The sequence below is a fragment of the Triticum urartu genome, chromosome 6A (assembly GCF_056163025.1).
Source record: "Triticum urartu cultivar PI428250 chromosome 6A, HENAU_Tu73, whole genome shotgun sequence".
Lineage (NCBI taxonomy): Eukaryota > Viridiplantae > Streptophyta > Magnoliopsida > Poales > Poaceae > Triticum > Triticum urartu.
This window is the reverse complement of record NC_141878.1, coordinates 560726327-560749839: the sequence shown is the minus strand read 5'-3', so window position 1 is coordinate 560749839 and position 23513 is coordinate 560726327.

The following is a 23513-nucleotide window of genomic DNA, read 5'->3' as shown; positions in this document are numbered from 1 at the left end:
TCAAGATGCATGCGCATCTTATTCTTCCAGTAGGGATATTCAGTTCCATCGAAGACGGGGCACGCAGCGGAGACTTTGATTATCCCTGCAGTCGACATAGCTAAAACTCCAGGTGGTTAAACCGAATCACACAGAACAAGGGAGCACCTTGCTCTGATACCAATTGAAAGTGCGTTATATCGACTAGAGGGGGTGAATAGGCGATTTTTATGAAAGTCTTCAAAACGTGAGAGTTATGAAGACAAACAGTACAGATATGCCTATCACTTAAGCAGCGGAAGTTAGATTACACTAGGCAAGCCATGGTCAAGTATTCAATAGAGTGAAAGCACAATGACAAGTAGCTGCAGTGTAATAAGGATCAGGTAGGAAGAAGTTGTGAAGCCAATCAAATCATACGGTTACGTTATGAAGACAAAAGATAGAGAAAGCAAGCAATGTCTTCACACTGAATGACAGTAAGTTAAAAGGGGAGGGAAGATGAAACCAGTGACACGTTGAAGACAATGATTTGTTGGACCAGTTCCAGTTGCTGTGACAACTGTATGTCTGGTTGGAGCGGCTAGGTATTTAAACCAAAGGACACACAGTCCCGGACACCCAGTCCTGAACACGCAGCTCAGGACACCCAGTCCTCACCGTTTTCTCCTTGAGCTAAGGTCACACAGACCTCGCCCAATCACTCTGGTAAGTCTTCAAGGTAGACTCCCAAACCTTCACAGACCTCGTTCACCGGCAATCCACAATTTCTCTTGGATGCTCAGAACGCGACGCCTAACCGTCTGGAGGATGCACAGTCCTCAAGTGTAATAACTCTTTAGATCACTCAGACACGAAGACTTAAGTGATGCCCAATTTACTCTGGCTCTGGGTGGTTAGGGATTTTCTCCTCGCTAGGAATTTTCTCTCAAAGGCTTCGAGGTGGGTTGCTCTCAAACGACAAAAGCCGTGCACTGAAATCTGAGCAGCCAACCATTTATGGTGGTAGGGGGTGGACTATTTATAGCCACTGGGCAACCCGACCTGATTTGTCCGAAATGACCCTGGGTCACTAAGGAACTGACACGTGTTCCAACGGTCAGATTTCGAACTCACATGGCAACTTTACTTGGGCTACAAGTAAAGCTGACTTGTCCGACTCTGGACAAGATTTGCTCTCATAGTCTTCGCTCGAAGACATGGGATTTGAATTAGGCATCACTTCAGTCATTCTGACTGGTTCTCTTGGACCCCACTTAACAGTACGGTGGTTCCTATGACCCAACACAAATGAAATAAAACTACGAAGGATCTAAGTCTTCGAGTTCCATAGGCTTCACGTGGTGTCTTCTCTTGTCATAGTCTTCAATGTGAATATCTTCATGTACCACCATTGTCTTCAATGTCTTCATACATTTTTAGGGGTCATCTCTGGTAGTAAAACCGAATCAATGAGGGACTTCTACCTGTGTTATCCTGCAATTCTCGCAAACACATTAGTCCGTCAACTAGGTTTGTCGTCAATACTCCAAAACCAACTAGGGGTGGCACTAGATGCACTTACAAACTCCAAGGCCCGTCGTGCTCCAGCCCGGGCCGAGGAGCCCTAATACGTCTCCAACGTATCTATAATTTATGAAGTATTCATGCTATTATATTATCTATCTTGGATGTTTATTGGGCTTTACTATGCACTTTTATATTACTTTTGGGACTAACCTATTGACCCAGAGCCCAGTGCCAGTTTCAGTTTTTTCCTTGTTTCAGTGTTTCGCGGAAAAGGAATATCAAACGGAGTCCAAACAGAATGAAACCTTCGGAAAAGTTATTTTTTGAAGGAAAGCAATACAGGAGAATTGGAGTGCACGTCGGGAAAGAAACAAGGGAGGCACGAGGTAGGGAGGCGCACCCACCCCCTAGGTGCGCCCTCCACCCTCGTGGGCCCCTCGTGGCTCCCCTGACGTATTTCTTCCACATATATATATATATATATCTCCATACACCCTAAAACGATCGGGCAGCAGAATAGATCAGGAGTTCCATCGCCAGAAGCCTCCGTAGCCACCGAAAGCCAATATAGACCCGTTCCGGCACCCTACCGGAGGGGGAATCCCTCTACGGTGGCCATCTTCATCATCCCAGCACTCTCCATGACGAGGAGGGAGTAGTTCTCCCTCGGGGCTGAGGGTATGTACCAGTAGCCATGTGTTCTTGATTTGGCACGATCTTGATGTATCGCGAGCTTTGCTACTATAGTTGGATCTTATGATGTTTCTCCCCCTCTACTCCCTTGTTATGGATTGAGTTTTCCCTTTGAAGTTATCTTATCGGATTGAGTCTTTAATGATTTGAGAACACTTGATGTATGTCTTGCCGTGCATATCTGTGGTGACAATGGAATATCACGTGATTCACTTGATGTATGTTTTGGTGATGAACTTGCGGGTTCCGCCCATGAACTTATGCATAGAGGTCGGCACATGTTTTCATCTTGATTCTCCGGTAGAAACTTTGGGGCACTCTTTGAGGTTCTATGTGTTGGTTGAATAGATGAATCTGAGATTGTGTGATGCATATCGTATAATCATACCCACGGATACTTGAGGTGATATTGGGGTATCTAGGTGACATTAGGGTTTTGGTTGATTTGTGTCTTAAGGTGTTATTCTAGTACGAACTCTAGGGCTATTTGTGACACTTATAGGAATAGCCCAACGGATTGATTGGAAAGAATAACTTTGAGGTGGTTTCGTACCCTACCATAATCTCTTCATTTGTTCTCCGCTATTAGTGACTTTGGAGTGACTCTTTGTTGCATGTTGAGGGATAGTTATATGATCCAATTATGTTATTATTGTTGAGAGAACTTGCACTAGTGAAATTATGAACCCTAGGCCTTGTTTCCTAGCATTGCAATACCGTTTACGCTCACGTTTATCATTAGTTACCTTGCTGTTTTTATATTTTCAGATTACAAAAACCTATATCCACTATCCATATTGCACTTGTATCACCATCTCTTCGCCGAACTAGTGCACCTATACAATTTACCATTGTATTGGGTGTGTTGGGGACACAAGAGACTCTTTGTTATTTGGTTGCAGGATTGTTTGAGAGAGACCATCTTCATCCTACGCCTCCCACGGATTGATAAACCTTGGGTCATCTACTTGTGGGAAATTTGCTACTGTCTTACAAACCTCTGCACTTGGAGGCCCAATAACGTATACAATAAGAAGGTTGTGTAGTAGAAATCAAGCTCTTTTCTGGCGCTGTTGTCGGGGAGGCTAGGTAAGAAGCACTAACACCCCATCAACTAAGCTCTTTTCTGGCGCCGTTGCTGGGGAGGTGAGTGCTTGAAGGTATATCTTTAGATCTTGCAATCGAATCTTTTTGTTTCTTGTTTTAGCACTACTTTAGTTTATAAAAGAAAACTATAAAAAAATAGAATAGAGTTTGCCTCACACGCTTCATCTTTTGAATATCTTTTGTGAGTATGATGGGAAGGAAAATTGTGCCAAAGTGTTAGAAGAAGAATGCATTAAAATGTTTGGCACTAAATCTTTGAATGATGAGCATGATTGCAATGTTGTTAGTATGAACTCCTTGAATATCCATGGTACTAATGATGATTGCACTAGTCATGATGAAAATATCTCTTATCAGCATGTCGATTTTTGTGGAGTATATTGGGTTTGCAAGTACAGACCAAATAGGGAAGATAGATATTGCAAGAGGCATAAGTACTTGGAAACTAAATGGTTGCAAGAAAGGCTAGATGCTTGTGCTGAAAATTTAAATTTTCTTAGCCGTACTTGTGAACTTTGCAATGAACATGATCATTTCAGTACCCAATGCAAATTGTTTCATGATCATATCATGTCCAAAAATTGTGATGACTTGATTTCCCTTGCACATCATAATGAACTTAGTTTTCTCTTGGGTTATGAAGAAATGAAACGTATAACTAAGGATATTCCAGAATTTGCCCTTGATAGAGTTCTTCATTTTGATCTAGAGGAATTTATATGTATTGTGCGGTGAATTGCATTGAAAATCCTTATATTTCCAATTACATGAAGAAAAGAAAACAAATAGAAGATGAAGAGAATGCTAATGAAAGGGAAGAGACTTCCCAATATTCTCCTATTATTTCTTATGATGAATCAGGTAACGAGGAGGAGCCTTGTATTCAACCAATCTCATTAATAATGAGCTCCAAAAAGAGGATTGAACCCACACATGAGGTGAAGAAGAAGAAAAGAAAAAGGAAGAGGTAAAAAGATATCTCTCCCAAATAATGTTGCTCCTACTATTGTTGTGCCTCATGAAAATGAATCAAAAATAATTGTGGAAGATGATGCACTTGATGATGATCTCGTTATGCCTATTGCTTGTTGTGATGATTATGATTGGGAAGATAATAATACTTCTTATGATCTTGAAGATCTTTTTGGCACTTGCTTGGAAGAATATGATAATTGCTATACTATTGGTGCTATCCATACTATTAATGATGAGAGTGATTATGCTTATGATATGAAAAGGCTCAAGCTTGGGGATGCTATGTTTGATGAGGATGACATATTTGAGAATATATTTTCTGAAATTAATGTTTGTCCCAAGCTTGGGGATGCTATGTTTCCTAATGATGATATTTTTAGCCTCCCAAGTTTTGATATGCACAGTTGTTATGATAATAGCATGCCTTCTACCTATGATGATTATATTTATGAAAGTGGGTTTGGAAGATTGTCAACTTTAGGAAGTAATTATCCCACTATTTTGGAGGATGTTGAATCTTATAATATTTATGAAGGTGGGTTTGGAGAGGTCATGACTTTATTTAGTGATGTATCCACTATCTTGGAAGAGGTTTCAATCGATTATGATGAGAACAAAGTTGCTACTTATGATGATTATTGTGATGAAACTTATGGTATAAAAAGTAGTGATGATTATATTTATAAAACTTTTCATGATTATGATTACCCTTTTTTTGAACATTACTATTTTAATGTGGAAACAATTTATAGTATTCAAGTCTCTTATGATACTCCCACTATTCCGAATAAGAAGAATTTTTCTTATGTGGAGAGTAGTAAAATTTATATGCAAGTAGATCATGAAAATAATGCTTTAGGTGCTGGTTATATTGTTGAATTCATTCATGATTCTACTGAAAATTATTATGAGGGAGGAACATATGCTTGTAGGAGTTGCAATAATATCAAGTTTCCTCTCTGTGTGCTTAAAATCTTGAAGTTATGCTTATTTTGCCCTCCTATGCTAGTTGATTATTGTGCCCATAAGTTATTTGCTCACAAAATCCCTATGCATAGGAAGTGGGTTAGACTTAAATGTGCTAGTCATATTATTCATGATGCTCTCTTTATGTTACAATTCTTATCTTTTATGTGAGCATCATTGAAATCATCATGCCTAGCTAGGGGCGTTAAACGATAGCGCTTGTTGGGAGACAACCCAACTTTATTTTTGTTCCTTGATTTTTTCTCCTGTTGAGTAATAAATAATTCATATATCCTCTGTTTATATGTGGTTTTATGTTTTAATTAGTGTTTGTGCCAAGTAGAACCTTTGGGAAGACTTGGGGAAAGTCTTTTTGATCTTGCTGTAAAAAACAGAAACTTTAGCGCTCATGAGATTTGCTGCCATTTTTTATTGGAGAGTGCTATTTAGTTAATTATTTTTGCAGATGATTAATATATAAATTCCTCAGGTCCACCAATTTATTTGAGAATTTTATGAGTTCCAGAAGTTGTAGAAACCTATAGATTACTACAGACTGTTCTGTTTTTGACAGATTCTGTTTTCATTGTGTTGTTTGCTTATTTTGATGAATCTATGAGTAGAATCGGAGGGTATGCACCATAAAGAAGTTGGAATACAGTAGATATTTCACCAATATGAATTTAGAATGAGTCCATTACAGTACCTAAGTGGTGATTTATTTTATTATACTAATGGAGCTTACGAGTTTTATGTTAAATTTTGTGTTGTGAAGTTTTCATGTTTTGGGTAAAGATTTGATGGACTATGGAATAAGGAGTGGCAAGAGACTAAACTTGGGGATGCCCAAGGCACCCCAAGGTAATATTAAAGGACAACCAAAGGCCTAAGCTTGGGGATGCCCCGGATGGCATCCCCTCTTTCGTCTTCGTTCATTGGTAACTTTACTTGGAGCTATATTTTTATTCACCACATGATATGTGTTTTGCTTCGAGCGTCATTTTATTTTGTTTTTGATTTGCTTGCTGTTTGAATAAATTATCAAGATCTGAAATTATTAAATGAGAGAGAGTCTTCACATAGCTACATAATTATTTAACCTACTCGTTGATCTTCACTCATATCTTTTTGGAGTAGTTTGTCATTTACTCGTGTGCTTCACTTATATCCTATGAGCAAATAGTTGAGTCAGCGAATATCATAAATCTGAAATTATATATGTTTCATATGCTTATCCCATGGGGAGTGATGACTTCACATATAAGAAGTAGAAGTGGTAAATTTATTGAAGGTTAGCAAACATTGTATTGCTCACTTGAACAATTCATGAAAGAATATTGAAGGAAGAGAGATTTCACATATAAATATACTATCTTGGACATCTTTTGTTGTTCTGAGCACTCATTAAAATATAACATGCTAAAAGGTTGATGTTGGACAAGGAAGACAACGTAATGGGTTATGTTTTCTTATATCTGAAATAAAGTATATTGTCATGGATCATCCAACATGTTGAGCTTGCCTTTCCCCCTCATGCTAGCCAAATTCTTCGCATCAAGTAGAGATACTACTTGTGCTTCCAAACATCCCTTAAACTAGTATTGCCATGAGAGTCCACCATACCTACCTATGGATTGAGTAAGATCCTTCAAGTAAGTTGCCATCGGTGCATGCAATAAAAATTACTCTCTAAATATGTATGTTCTTTTAGTGTGGAGAAAATAAGCTTTATACGATCTTGTGATATGGAAGCAATAAAAGCGACGGACTGCATAATAAAGGTCCCTATCATAGGGGACAATAAAGTGACCTTTCTTTTGCATTAAGATTTTATGCATCCAACTATAAAAGCGCATGACATCCTCTGCTTCCCTCTACGAAGGGCCTATCTTTACTTTTATCTTCTACCCTTATGCAAGAGTCATGGTGATCTTCAGCTTTCCTTTTTACATTTTATCCTTTGGCAAAAACATTGTGTTGGAAAGATTCTGATATATATATATATATATCCAATTGGATGTAAGGCATCATGAACTATTATTGTTGACATTACCCTTGAGGTAAAAGGTTGGGAGGCGAATCTATAAGCCCCTATCTTTCTCTGTGTCTGATTAAAACTTTGAACCCATAAATATCTCATGAGTGTTAGCAATTGTGAAAGACTACATGATAGTTGAGTATGTGGGGTTTGCTAAATCAAAGCTCTGACATAGACTCTTCCTGAAAATAAGATGAATTGTAATTGTTTGATGACTGATAACATGGTTTGTTAGTTTTCAAGAAAGTTTACGATCTATACTTTAACATGTGAATAGCTTATTACTTGATCATGAGAAGCTTTATGAGATGAACTATTGTTATGATATAATGATGCTAGAAAAGGTGATTGAAATTATCATTGATCAACCTTGTGCACCTGCTAGCATTCACACTTCATAAATTATTTCTTTTATCATTTACCTACTCGAGGACGAGCAGGAATTAAGCTTGGGGATGCTGATACGTCTCCAACATATCTATAATTTATTAAGTATTCATGCAATTGTATTATCCATCTTGGATGTTTATTGGGCTTTACTATGCACTTTTATATTACTTTTGGGACTAACGTATTGACCCAGAGCCCAGTGCCAGTTTCTGTTTTTTCCCTTGTTTCAGTTTTTCGCGGAAAAGGAATATCAAACGGAGTCCAAACGGAATGAAACCTTCGGAAAATTTATTTTTGGAAGGAAAGAAACACAGGAGACTTGGAGTGCACGTCAGGAAAGAAACAAGGGAGGCACGAGGTAGGGGGCGCGCCCTCCACCCTCGTGGGCCCCTCGTGGCTCCCCTGGCGTATTTCTTCCACCTATATATCTCCATATACCCTAAAACGATCGGGCAGCAGAATAGATCGGGAGTTCCGCCGCCAGAAGCCTTCAAAGCCACCGAAAGCCAATCTAGACCCGTTCCGGCACCCTGCCGGAGGGGGAATCCCTCTCTGGTGGCCACCTTCATCATCCCGGCGCTCTCCATAACGAGGAGGGAGTAGTTCTCCCTCGGGGATGAGGGTATGTACCAATAGCTATCTGTTTGATCTCTCTCTCTCTCTTGTGTTCTTGATTTGGCACGATCTTGATGTATCGCGAGCTTTGCTACTATAGTTGGATCTTATGATGTTTCTCCCCCTCTACTCTCTTGTAATGGATTGAGTTTTCCCTTTGAAGTTATCTTATCGAATTGAGTCTTTAATGATTTGAGAACACTTGATGTATGTCTTGCCGTGCGTATCTGTGGTGACAATGGGATATCACGTGATTCACTTGATGTATGTTTTGGTGAACTTGCGGGTTCCGCCCATGAACTTATGCATAGAGGTTGGGACACGTTTTCTTCTTGATTCTCCGGTAGAAACTTTGGGGCACTCTTTGAGGTTCTATGTGTTGGTTGAATAGATGAATCTGAGATTGAGTGATGCATATCGTATAATCATACCCACAGATACTTGAGGTGACATTTGAGTATCTAGGTGACATTAGGGTTTTGGTTGATTTGTGTCTTAAGGTGTTATTCTAGTATGAACTCTACGGCTGTTTGTGACACTTATAGGAATAGCCCAACGGATTGATTGGAAAGAATGACTTTGAGGTGGTTTCGTACCCTACCATAATCTCTTCGTTTGTTCTCCACTATTAGTGACTTTGGAGTGACTCTTTGTTGCATGTTGAGGGATAGTTATATGATCCAATTATGTTATTATTGTTGAGAGAACTTGCACTAGTGAAAGTATGAACCCTAGGCCTTGTTTCCTAGCATTGCAATACCGTTTACACTCACTTTTATCATTAGTTACCTTGCTGTTTTTATATTTTCAGATTACAAAAACCTATATCTACTATCCATATTGCACTTGTATCACCATCTCTTCGCCAAACTAGTGCACCTATACAATCTATTATATATTTAAAATGAAGTCAAATAAGACACCACGTTCTTCCACATAAGTTAAAATAATATGCATCCTTGATCAATAATATTTATGACTGAGATTTAACGATATTACGTTATGTGCCTAAAGTTATATATGTTGCACGACAAGTACATAGGTCATGTACAAAGGTGCAAGATTATTTTAAAAAAGGTGCACGATTAATCTAAATAAAAAGGTGCAAGATTACGTTGGTAAGAAAGAAAGAGTTTGGTCATGTACGTAGGATGTACGGATTACCAGAAGCTGGAAAGCGATAAAAAAAAGCTACAACTACAAGCGAACACCAAAAAAGGAAGTCCTATCCTACTAGGACACGTACATCTCTTTATTTATTTTGAAGCTTGGACACATACATCTGATCAACTATCTATACAACATCCGTGTTCCTCATCTTTCCCAATGCATCTCTACCATCACATCTTCGACTTGATCGGGTAGCCATCGTCCTCCTATCTTTCCTCGCTCCAGCTATTGTTTCTGTCGCACCTTCTCAGGATGTCTACGGATTCAAGTAGGAAGGTAATTATTTGTAACCTCTTTAATGAAAAAGAGCAGCCGATGTGGGCTGAAGCTTCCCAATCTGCAATCCCATCAATTGTACGTCATTGTCTTCCTAGCCTAATCATCACCATTATTGTCTCTTGGCGCAGGTCCACACAACCACATGTGGATTCTTCAATAAGAGACCTTGATCTGCTCACTAGAAGATAGATGTGGCAAGGAGGGTGTCGGTGTCAAAACCGGCAGATCTCGGGTAGGGGGTCCCGAACTGTGCGTCTAAGGCGGATGGTAACAGGAGGCAGGGGACACGTTGTTTTACCCAGGTTCGGGCCCTCTTGATGGAGGTAATACCCTACGTCCTGCTTGATTGTTCTTGATAATATGAGTAGTACAAGAGTTGATCTACTATGAGATCAGAGAGGCTAAACCCTAGAAGCTAGCCTATGGTATGATTGTATGTTGTCCTATGGACTAAAATCCTCCGATTTATATAGACACCGGAGGGGGCTAGGGTTACACAAGGTCGGTTACAAAGGAGGAGATATACATATCCATATTGCCTAGCTTGCCTTCCATGCCAAGTAGAGTCCCATCCGGACACGGGATGAAGTCTTCAATCTTGTATCTTCATAGTCCAATAGTCCGGCTGTCCGGAGACCCCCTAATCCAGGACTCCCTCAGTAGCCCCTGAACCAGGCTTCAATGACGATGAGTCCGGCGCGCAGTATTGTCTTCGGCATTTTAAGGCGGGTTCCTCCTCCGAATACACCATGGAAGAGTTTTGAATACAAGGATAGTGTCCGACCCTGCAAAATAAGTTCCACATACCACCATAGAGAGAATAATATTTCCACAAACCTAATTTGCTGACACGTTTTGTCAGCATGACATCATGCCACGGCCCGGTCATTATTCGAACCTTTCTTGAACCAGCCCCGCACATAACGCGAGGCGTTTTCTTCATACGTCTTGTCAAAGCGGAGATCGTGTTCCCCTTATCACGGGATTCTCATCAATACGAACATGGGTAACCCAACTGTGCCTGTTGGTATGACTCCTAGATCTTAGGTAAGTCTGAAACGGCCACGAGGAGGACGCCTGGTATTCACCCTCTTTATAAAGGGACAAGGCTTTTTCTTCCCCCCCCCCCCCACGCTCAATCGAATCCTTCCCCCGCCTCGAGTTCTAACACCCAAAGCTCAGGTCAGGTACTTCAGACCTTCAATCATGTCCAGATCCAGCCTTCAAGGTTGGTGGATGCCTTCCTCCGTCACGGAGGAGGACATCAAGAAGTTGAGGGAGGCCAGATATGCCGAAATTTCGCATAGGCTACCCGCCCGAGGGCAGATCGTCCCTACTCCTGAACCCAACGAAAGCGCCGTGTTCATCTCCCACTTCCTCCGAGGGCTAGGCCTCACTCTGGATCCCTTTTTTAGGGGTCTTATGTACTATTACGGGCTGGATTTTCATGATATGGACCCGGATTCCCTTCTTCACATCTCATTATTCATTGTCCTATGTGAGGCCTTCCTTCGCATTGCCCCTCACTTCAGCCTGTGGCTCAAGACCTTCGATGTGAAGCCGAAGATGATCGAGGGGCAGTACGTAGTGTGCGAAGGTGCTTTAATAAGCAAAATGGCTGACTTTCCATGCACAAAGGGTTCTTTTCCAAAGGTGTCCAGATTGTGGCAGCAGGAGTGGTTTTACATCATAGCTCCCCGAAGTGCCAAATGGGTAGCTGCCCCCTCCTTTCGCTTGGGTCCCACACCACAACTGATGCCATGGATCAGCAGGGGGCTAAGCTGGGGTCCAGCCAAGGACGTGCAGTGCTACAGAGCCGTATCCGAGATCTCTTCGAGGGAGACTTCAGTCTGGGTATGGTAATGCCAGTTATGATGGTTCGTCGAATCCAGCCTTGCAAACGCTGACCCCTCCATATGTGGGAATTCAACCCGGAAGGACCGCACACTATTCATCATTTCCTCGGCATGACACAAGAGGAGATGTACAAATCGTTCTTCGGACTCCAAATAGAGTGTCCGAACACCACCAAGGACGTGGGTCTAAGATGCAACCGCCCCGCTGCCCAAGTAAGTAATCCCATGGCCGAACACACTGCCCTTTTATTTATCATGACATCATTTTGAAAAATCGTTCTTTGATCAGGACAGGATAACAAAAGCGAAGATGATCTGGTGTGTGGCCCCCCTTCCTGAGGGCTTATACAATCCGGTGCTGGAAAAGATGCTCGAGCCAGCACCTTGTCTAATGCCCTCAAGGGAAGATGAAGGGGGAATAAAGAGGGCGAAAGCGGGCCTCCTTCGCTACCTATTCCAACTGAGGGAATGAGCGCCTCCGCGAGGGAGGATAACACAGGGGAAGAATCTGACATTCTCTCTCCCCGTGGAAGGAAGAGGACTACCTCTGAAGATCCGGAAACTAAGGTTTCCAAACGGGAGAAGAAATCTCAGCCAGAGGGTCCTGCCTTGGAGGGTATTCTTGCCGCACAATGTCCGCACGGGGATCAGCCCTCTACCGAGCTATAAGTAACCAAAAAGTACTTAATAGTAAAGATATCCTACCTTACTTCCGAAGACAATAACTGATGCTTATAAATTGTAGTCTGAATCGCAGCCCTTCTCGACAGAGTTCATCTTCGGGGGATCTTCTTCCGGAGATGATGGAGAGCGAAACGCCTCCCCTGGACTCCCCAGCTCAAGAAGCGGGCGACCTTGAAGTGTCGTTGCGAAGGGTATCTCCGGATCCACTAGGGCCAGAGGATAACCCTTTGGCTACCTGGAATCCCCAGTATCCGGCTCCTAAGGAGAGCGACAACAAGGGTCCGTACAGTGTGTGGTCGGACACGCTGAAGGATCTTTTGAGGCAAGCTGCTGTCTCAGAAGCACATCGTACGCTAATGGGTACAGTAATTGAGAGGATTTCATCCGCTGAAAGCGGGTTGCATGAAGCTTTTATGAGTCTACTGAAAGGCTTCGAAGTACGTGAAATAATGTATGCTTTTAACAGTACCGCATACGTTAGGTGTGCCCATGCAGATAGTAGCCCCTGAGACTCTGGTTGTCGTCGAGAACGGCGGCAAACAGAGGATCATAGTCCCAGGTAATAACCAGACCGCCTTTATGTGAAGGTGGTTGAAGCTCCGGTGGCTAGCCAGACTGATGGGTTTGCTGAACTAAGGCGGCAACTGGATGCGGCAGATGCCGACATCGTGCTTGTCAACAAGCGGCTTGACGAGGCACAGGGTGAGTGATTTTTCTGGTGATCGTCACATAATAAGAGCAGCATGATGCTAGTATATTTAATATGTTGTGACTGCAGATGGAGCTGCCACCATGGAGACCCTTCGGGCGAAGCTTGCCTGAGCCAACGAGCAAGCAAGGAGTAGCAATGCGGCCGCATTAAAGGCGGCCGAAGAGTTAAGGGCTGAACAGGCCGCGCATTGCAAGAGCAAGGAAAAAGTAGCCAAGATGGCTGTAGAGTTAAAAGGTGCTACTGACCATTATCGGCTTCTTGAAGAAGAAAACCGGGCGAAGGCGACGGACCTGGAGAAAGCCCGGGTGGCTGCCAAGGAGGCCCGCTCCAAAATTAGAGTGACGAAGGAGGAGCTGAATCAAGCTGCAAATATCGTGTCTGGGAAGCCCTTCTTGTTGCGGACTAAGTTCGGAGATCCGAAGTATGCTCCTCTGGACTGGCTATGGAGTTCTGCAGACGAGTACATGGATTTGGCTGCAAGCTCTGCTAATGCGGCCGAGTACTTCAAGGATCAAAAAGGTCCCGAAGTGGAAAAGACGTTTTGGTCACAGTTTCACGCTCCAGTCCATCCGCTGCTGCTGAATGAGCGATTGAACGGTTGGGCCGAGCTCCAGAGGTTGTCCGGACTTGCCATGAGGTCTGTTGTGGATCATCTGTTGCCGGAAGGGCCAAGGCCGAATAGATACTTTAGCTTAGTGCGACAATTCCTTGATGTTGTGCCACGCGTCGATGCTGTAAAGAGATCGGCGTGCATAGAAGGTGCGCGGATGGCCCTTGCCCATGTCAAAACATAATGGGCGGGAATGGATGCCACCACTGTTGTAGCACAGGGTTCGGCCATAGGCCGAGTGGCTACCGAGCACCACTTTGAAGAAGTCCTTGCAGGCGCTCGTTCGATAGCGGCTCAGTGCTCGAAGAATGTTAGTTTCTAGTGACATGTAGTCCCATTGTGCAAACAATGTTTTTTTGAATTAATCAAGGCTGTATTTATACTTTCGCCCGAAAGTACTATGATGCCTCCTGTGCGGCCGTTTATGTATATATGTATATAACCTAAAAGTTTGCAATTGTCGGCTTTCGCCCCCACGCATATAATGCGGGGGTGTTCGCAAAAGATGCATATCCACACTTGATCCAACGTCTTGGTCCGTTAAGGAGGTGATAGCGTAGCGAACAAGGCAATCGGACTATATTGCTTTAACACTTTCACTTAGCCATAGGAGTTTGACAGTGGGGCTACTATATAGCCCCTGGTACTTCTGCGCTTGTCCGAATACGGGGCACGTACGTACATGACCGGGAAACTGCCCTTCGTTAATGCGGAGGAATCCCGAAGATTCTGATTAGTCATCGAGTGGTTGACCAGTCTCTCGCTATATCATGACAGTTAGTTTTCGGCTTTCTCTACTGAGGTGCTCATCCGGATGAACTAGGCACAATCGCAGTAGTTCTCCCAGTGCTACCTTAGCCGATATAACGGAACATAAGGTACCAAAACGTGGGAGCCGGGCAAACCCAACGTTTGACCAAAGACATGATTCAAAGATGATGCATATAGGCCAAACTCGCAACGCCGAACACTCCCTAAGGTGTTTGGTCTTTATAACATATACCGGGCTAAACAATGCCCTTTATAAGAAACCCCATGTGTCTAGGTACGTGCAAAATCCTGGCGTGTCCACATGCCAATAACGCCGGCATCCTTCTCGGTTTATTAGAGTATCCGGAGGATGTGAGCAACAAGAGACAATAAAAAAGGTTTACGCAGGGCCATAATCTAAAAAGAAACGCTTGGGCGGGTCCCTGCTGCACGTTTGCGCCTGTGTCTCCGTTGTGCCGTGTCCTGGACGGGTGCAGCACGATTGTCACTTGCAAAAGGGAAGAACTTAGGTGAAAGTTGTCGTGCCAAGAAGAATGAATAATCAAAATTCCAGAGAGGCCTGGTCGAGCCGGGCTGGCCCTAATTGTACGCGGGGAGCCCCTGGTATCTTTTTATGAGGGTTCGAAGACCAATCTCATGCATGTATGATGGGATGCCGGACTCGTCTAACCATGTCCATGGTCTTGACGACCTTCCATTTTTTTCTGGTTGATGAGGCCGTCTAGTGTGCGGCTGTTAGAGCCACCGCGTCCTCCTCCGTACGTAAAGAATGGTTGGCATTTCCGCTAACTGTGATGACGCCTCGTGGACCGGGCATCTTGAGCTTGAGAAAAGCATAATGTGGTATTGCGCTAAAACGAGCGAAAGCCGCTCTCCCGAGTAGTGCTTGATAATCACTTCGGAATGGAGCCATATGAAAAGTTAACGTTTCGCTTCGGAAGTTATCGGGAGAACCGAATACCACCTCTAGTGGTAGAGAGCTCGTACAGCGGGCCTCTTGGCCTGGTATTACTCCCTTGAAGGTAGTATTACTGTGGCTTATTTGTGTCGGGTCTATCCACATTTGGCGGACTGTGTCCTGATATATCAGATTTAGATTCACTACAAAAAAATACACTTCCGTGATGATACGTGTTTGTCACAGTAGGTCGCGTTTTCTGTCATGCATGTACATCCATGACGATTTTATGACAGAATCAAGATAGTCATACCTGTGCTGTCGTAGAAGTGTTCCATGACATTACCAAAATTATCATCACGGAAGTGTCCACTTCCATGACGATAACTCGCGCGTCACAGAAGTGCTTTTGTCAAGGGTGACCGACATGTGGCATCCACCGTAATAGAACGTCGTTAAGCTATTGGGTCGGGTTTTGGATCCGATAACCCGTTAACAGCCCCGACCAATGGGGATTTTCCACGTGTAAAATAATCATTGGCTGGAGGAAACATGTGTCGGCTCATGCTGGGACAGATGTCATCCACTCATTGGACAGAAGGCGCCTATGATATGTCGACACGTGGCACGACCCAACAGAGGCCCATTCCTGTGAAAATGTCGACCCGTTTGACTTGGTCAAAAGGTGGCGGGCCGGCCCATGGAAAGCCTATTCATGGCCTATTCGCATATAGCCCATTTACAACCCGCTAACCCAAGGCCCATTACGCCCTATTTGAATTAGGCCCAGTAGCGTCATCTGGGCCATCCAATATAATTCCGGTCCGTTTTCACTTCTGGCCCATGTATGGCCCATGACGTCTTTCGGCCCATATGAGGCCCTATGCAACTCTTGTCCTATTAACGGCCCATGGTGAAACTGGCCCGTAATGAACAGTGTATCACTTTACACCCATTAACGGCCCATGGTGAAACTGGCCCGTAAAGAACAGTGTATCACTTTATACCCATTAACGACCCGTTATTCCGTTGGGCCGTTTCCAGCCCATGTTATCTTTCGGCTTTCTCAGAGCCCATTTATTCTTGGGCTATTTTCATTAACGGCCCGTTATTCCGTTGGGCCGTTTCCAGCCCATGTTATCTTTCGGCTTTCTTAGAGCCCATTTATTCTTGGGCTATTTTCCAGCATTCTTTTACTTATGGCCCATTACGGTCATTTTTTGCTTGTGGGCCAAATTGAGCCCGTGGTTACAGTCGACCCATTTGTGGTCCGTTTGGGACGTTTTCATAGCGTCATCAAATACAGCCTATTAACGATGGCCCGTTATGGTCGGCCCATGAATGGACGATTCCAACTCTAGCCCGTTTACGGCCAGAATGCGGTCTGTTTGGCCCATGTTTGGCCAATCGATCATACGGCCCGTATAAGGCCCATTGATGATACGGTCCATAGAAGGCCCATTGTTTCTATGGCCCGTAGAAGGCCCACTGTTTCTACGGCCCGTAGAAGTCCCACTATTTATACGGCCCGTAGAAGGCCCACTGTTTCTATGGCCCGTAGGAGGCCCAGTGTCACTACAGTAAATATTAGCCCATGGTTATTGTGGCCTAGTTTTAAAAAATAGGTTATTGCAGCCACTAGCAAACCATGGAAAAAGAACTACACTGACTACAAGCAAACAAATAAACAAGACAACAGGGAAATAAATAAGCAAGCAACTTACACTAGGCTATCATGGCTATTACACATATTACATCCACTAGGCATCAAAGTTCGCCACCAGTGCAAATATAGGGAACACATCAGCATATAAAGCCGCAGCAAAACAAGTCCAGAACTGAAACCACTTCAGAAGAGCTCAAGAAACAATATCCTGGGTACCCATAATGCTGGCAAGATGCTTAGCAAGCTTATTAACTTTCTCTTGTTTGGCGCTTAAGTCCTCCAGCGCTTGCTGTTGCACGAGAAAGTATGCATCTGAATTCTGCAGGGACTTCCTCAGTCCTTCGGCTTCCTGTCGCATAACATCTGATCGATGTCTTTCAACTTGAAGTTGAGACTCAAGAAGCCGAACTGATTCAGGCAACGAGTTCGAAGAGCTGGTGCCATCAGTGGTAGCCAGTAACTTGAACACTACATCAAGACAGGACTTTGGGGTTGTCTCAGTGTCTTCAATATAGTTTTTATCAGCTTTCTTGGAGACCAACAGGGATGTCTCACTATCTTGAACCTTATCTGCATTACTTCCTTTACCATTGCATAACAGGGTACTCTTCTCCATTATTTTATCCGTGTTCTAAAAGAGAAACAAACAAACACATCTCAGGTTTACAATGTAGTATATGAAACTCATTTTGGTAAACTAGTTTAGTAGTAAGGTGGACTGGATAACAGCATGAAGAAACATATATCTATGTAGTATGGTCACTGTATGGTCGATATCATTCTAGTTTATGCTGCCAAATCAAGATAGATACAGTTCGAATCATATCTATTTAAGACAAAGCAGCATAGACAGAATATAAGTGTGGGAAACTACACAGCAATAACAACACTTGTAATGTGCATGGCATGAGAACATAACTGTTTATTCAATTGAAACTAAAATCAACATAGAGCAAGTTACAATAGCAAACAGCCAAACACGTTGAAGAAACAGGTTTAAAACATACCTATTGCGCCATTGGAGTTTCAATTGCATCCTTCAAATTTGAAATTAGTTGGTATCAGTAAATACAGTGATGCAAGAGCAAAGTAGTATGAACCATAGCTACGGAACCTAACCTGAGAACAATTCTTCTTCTGCTTTAAGCGTTGACTTCGGTTCGGAGTGGTGGTCCTCGTTATTTGGGCACTGCAGTTGCCTTACTAACTGCTCGTGTTTGGGTGCTCTGTGGTGGAGACGGTGCTGTGTCAACAAGAACTGGGTGTCTATCTACTGGGGTTGGGGTTAGAAGGGGTGTAGTTGGTTCTCTGTCCAACTGGGTAGGGGTACAATCTGCATGAGTGTGGGTTATGTGTGGTGGGGCTGGTTCTTGGGCAAGTACAACCGTGGCTCTATCTGCATCGACAGGTAGCACGATCTTTTCAGAAGACCGTGTTTTTACTCCCACAGATACTGCCATCACTCCCTCCAATTGAAATGGCTGATAAACAAGAAAAGTAATTGAATGTACAGACATTGTAAGATAGACAGGTGCAATGGATAGTAGGGAAGAAAACAGGGCATGAAATAATTCACATTTATGTTGTGTAAGCAAACAGAATAGCAGGACATAATTTCACATATATGATGGCTAATTAAACAGGATAGCATGACACAATTTCACATGTATGATGGCTAACTAAACAGGATAGAATGACATACTTCAAAATATGATGACTATGTAAACAGGATGACATGATATAACTATCCGATGTGTCTATTAAAGTGGTTGGCATGCCATAAATCACAAACATGCCGTCGATGGAAACATGATGGCATGATATAATTCACGGATAGAATGACATAATTTAAAATATGATGACTATGTAAACCGGATGAGATGATATAACTATATTATGTCTTTGGAAAATGGGTTGGCATGCCATAATTCAGATACATGCTGTCTATGTAAACATCATGGCATGACATAATTCAAATATATGATTTATATACTAAGGAAGTGAGCAGAGGGCAATCGCATATATGATGTGTCAACTAAGGAGATGACATTTAATATTGTGTATATGATGTAAAAACTAAGCATTGCAATACAACATATGCATTATATGAGTAATATAACCCTGCCAAGTTTGAGCATACACCTCAGGGGGATAATAGGACTGGTCATCTGCCTCTGAATCCTCCTCTGAAGAGCTATCTGTAACCAGCAAGATATCTGCTTCAGCAGGTAGCATTGTCTGCTCTGAAGACCTTGTTTTCACTCCAGATTTCTCCATCACCAATTCAAATGGATGATGCACAGGAAGAGCAGTTGAATATACAAACATTGTCAACAAAAGCAACGAGAAATACAAAAAAAGGACGGCATGATATAATTCACATATATGACGCTTGCCTAAACAGCATGGCATTGCATAATTCACATACATAATGCCTTGCAACAAGATAACATTGCATAATTCACATATATAATGTCTTGCAACAAGATGGCATTGCATAATTCACATATATGGTAATTAGACACTAAACAGGTGGCATTCACACAAAGCATGTCTAAACTAAGCAAATGACATAGCAACGCCAGATACCATACGCACGATATGAGCAACATAACCCTACCAAGTTAGGGCATGCACCTCGAGGGGAAATATGACTGGTCATCTGTCTCTGAATCCTCCTTTGAGGAGCTATCGGTAACCAGCAAGACATGCGCTTCGTCAGATAGCATTGTCTGCTCTGAAGACCTTGTTTCCACTCTAGATTTTGCCATGATCGTGCCAAATGGCTGATGCACATGAAGAGTAATTGAATGTACTAAAATTGTTGACAAATTTAACACGTAATAAAAAAATGATGGCATGATATAATTCACATATAAGATGACTGGCTAACCAGGGTGGCATTGCAAAATTCACATATATGATGCCTGGCTAGACAAGATGGCATTGCATGATTCACATATACGATAAAGAAATGAAACAGATGGCATTGACACAAAGCATGTCTAAACTAAGTAGATGACATCTTTAATGTATATAGTAAGCAATGCAAGGCACCATATGCATGATATTACCAACATCAGCATGCAAAGTTAGAGCGAAGACCTCATGGGGTAAATAGGAGTGGTCTTCTCCTTCTGAATCCCCCTCAAAACAGTTATCTTCCTCTTGATTACGATCCGAAATGGGTGGAGGGGGGCTGCCTTTGCGCCCACCATGGAACGACGTCTGCATGTAATTTTATTGCCATGCAAGGCTCGTCTCTTTTGCTCTACATGATCAGTTCCATTGTGTACAATAACTGGCATGCATAGGAATAAAACATAGTGAGATTATGTAAGGAGTGCGTGCACAAATCCAGAGTGATGGTAGCAAACTGTGGATAGACCCAAAACCAATGATAGCAGGCAGATAATAGCTTTGGTTAAAAAATACAGATAATGGCTCCTTTAATGTTTGTTTGCACCCAACATGAAACTCATAGTAGACACCGGAGATTAACCAGGTAGTAGACAGATAGTACTGATTGCTGCCCCAATATGTACCCCACAACCATTTAAAAACTCAAGTTTCAGCATTAGTTTGGACCTGACTCGGAGTCTAATAGGTGAACACGACGATAATGTAGCATGTCATCATATTAAGTGATGCATAACGTAAGCAGACACGGAAGAGTGCGACCTCTCTTGCGGACCCGTGTAGTCCTCAAGGTCATCTGCTCAGTTGATGATGGTAATGCAGTTGCCGTGGCTGCCAGCGGCGGGGAAGAAGATCTGAGGCGGCGAAAGACAGTCTGGAGAGCGGATCCCTGCTGTGGTGAACCCTTCCGTCGTTGGAGCAACTGAGCTGGGGTGGAACACAGCGCCGCAGGAGCAGGACAAACCACACAAGGTTTTCTTTGACACATATCTATAACAGAAGTAATTGAGTAAGGGCTTGTTTGAATTTGAGGATTCTAACGATGCAGGGATAGGAAATAGACATGAATAGGATAGGAATGTACGTGCAAAATAGAGAATTTAAAAACACAGGATTTCTGCCAATCTGGGTGTTTGATTCACAACAATTGGAAGATCACAGGATGCAAAAAAGCGTGGTGAGATTAAGTCAAACCACAAGAAAATGTACGGTTATAATGCTATTATGCTACTATCTCTTAGTCTTGTGCTTGATGAATAGGAATATGAAAAGAACGGGAAGTGGAAATTAGAATTCCTACGGTTTTTCTTTCAAGGAGACACTAAAGGAACAAATCCTACAGTTTTCCTTTGCTCCATTCCTTTGCACCAAATTCATGAAAAGTAGTACCATAGGAAACTTTCAAATTCCGATGTTTTTCATTCACTTTTCCTTTCAAGCACTGGCGATTCTAGTAGGCAGGCTTGAGCAAGGAAAATCCTACAGTGAAAAAATGTTTTTGTGCTACTTCTATTACTTTGGACCCAGGCCACTGCCATACTAGCTCAACTCCCAGGCCCATCGACAAATGCACAGCTCAAACGCGTAGAGATAAATAATGATGGCGTTCAAGAGAGTCCATCACGGATAGCTAAGTTGCCTGGTACCTCACTGCTTGTCATATAGCAGGATAAAATAATCGTATTTCCCGTTACTACGAGTGCTTAGTGGACAATATATATAACATGTAGAGTAAAAAAGAGATGCAACAAGTGTACAACCTCTTTGGCGAAGCCATGTCGATCTCAGCGTGATTGGGTTGGCCGATGAGGATGCTCCGGCTGACTTGGCTATCGAAGGAGGGGAAGAAGATCTTAGGCGTCTGGAGATGGAGCCCGAGGTACTGCTCCGCTGTGATGGAGGGTTTCGTCGTTGGAGCAGCTCCGCTGAGTTGTACGATGCCGAGGCTGAAGCAGGACAAGAGAGACAACGAACAACGTTAACCTGAGTGGAATTCTAATAGCATCTCCAATACATGACGTAAAATACATAACCACAAAGTGCTAGATGTAAAATACATCAGCCGCTCATCTCTGAACTTAACTGTGGAAACTAAATTTAACTGTCGAAACTGAACTTAACTGTCGAAACTGAACTTAACTGTCGAAACTGAACTTAACTGTCGAAACTGAATTTTGTTGTCGAAACTGAATTTTGCTGTCGAAACTGAACGCACTAGAAAGGTGAGGCTACACGTCGGTTGACTGACTTTTTCATCTCTGGTCAGTCGATTTTGCAGCCGTTGGATACGAAATCAAGGGCCTGCGGTTCATCTTCAATCTCCACCCCCCCTGAGCCGCCAGCCACCACCGGCCAAACAGCAACCCCCCGCCGCCCATGGCCGGCGGTGCGCCGCCCCGCCCGCCTCGAAAACACTCCCCACCGTCGGTCCGCCGCCACCCCGGCCATCCCTCTAGGCCCCCCTGTGCCGAGCTTTTTCTCCGGCGATCCCCACACCACCGCCCCGCCAACGCCCCGCCAACCCCGGCGACCACCGCCCCCATCCTGAACCCTAAGATAGATAGTGGGGTACCTCTTCGGCGAGCCCCCCTCCCCGCTGCGGCTGGTTCTTCCTTCACCCCGGCAAGCCCCCCCCCCACCCCCTGAAAATCGACTGACCCAAAAGTCGATTCAGTCGACTGAAGTGTAGCTAAATTGGAGCAGCATCGCAAGCAAGAGCAAGAGCGAGAGCAGTAGTGCGAGCAAGAGCAATAGCAAGAGTAGACCAGGCAGGGGACCGAGAGCAAGAGCAGAGCAGCAACGCGAGCGAGACCTAAAGCAGCAGCAGCTCCTACTAATGTGGACGTCGCCACCGAGGGAGCGACGCCATGGAGGAAGTGGCCGACGACGCTGTCGTGGACGGAGCCGCGCCGTGTCGGCTCGGGACCGAGCGCCGGCAGCACCGTGAGATCGAATCAAGAAGAAAATGCGGCGATTAGTGTACAACCTCTTTGCTAGCGCCGATTAGGCCGCATCTTCATCCGAGGAAACGGTGATGATGATGCTCTTCCGGTGGTGCAGGTGAATACGGCAGTGTGGGAATGGAGGTGGCGCGAAAGACGAGGGGAACGTCGGGGCAGCTCCTTGGAGGTGGAGGACAGGGTGGCTGAACCGGCGGGACGATGAGATCGACGACGGACCCTCATCTGGTACGGTGGATGAGGGACGTCGAGGTGTTGTTGTGGACGACATCGTCGGGGAAGAGGCTCCGGCTGGGTGGCGGACGGAGCAGGGTGTGGGGTTTCGTCGCGGGTTTTCGCGGCCTCGGTGTACGAATGGGTGGGCAGATAGGATGGCAGTGGGGAACCATGGCTTAGAGACGTGCTTGTCCAAAATGTGGGTAAGTTATGAAAGTACCCCCACCGATTTGAGGCGGTTCTTTCGGTTCAGGGTACCACGTGCATTTCGTGTGTCGGGGTTTCACAGGAGGTGGTAGTTTTCGCGCGCGTTGTAATTTCGGAATAGCAAGGCGCGGGTTGAGATGGAGGGAGTTGTCGGATCACAACGAGACAAAGATATATCTTAAATATTTCGGGCTAACAAGGCGTGGGTTGAAGAGGCGGGAATTTCGCAGCACGATAGACAGAGACGCTAGCTTGAATTTTCGGCATAACAAGGCGTGACTTGAAATTTCAGA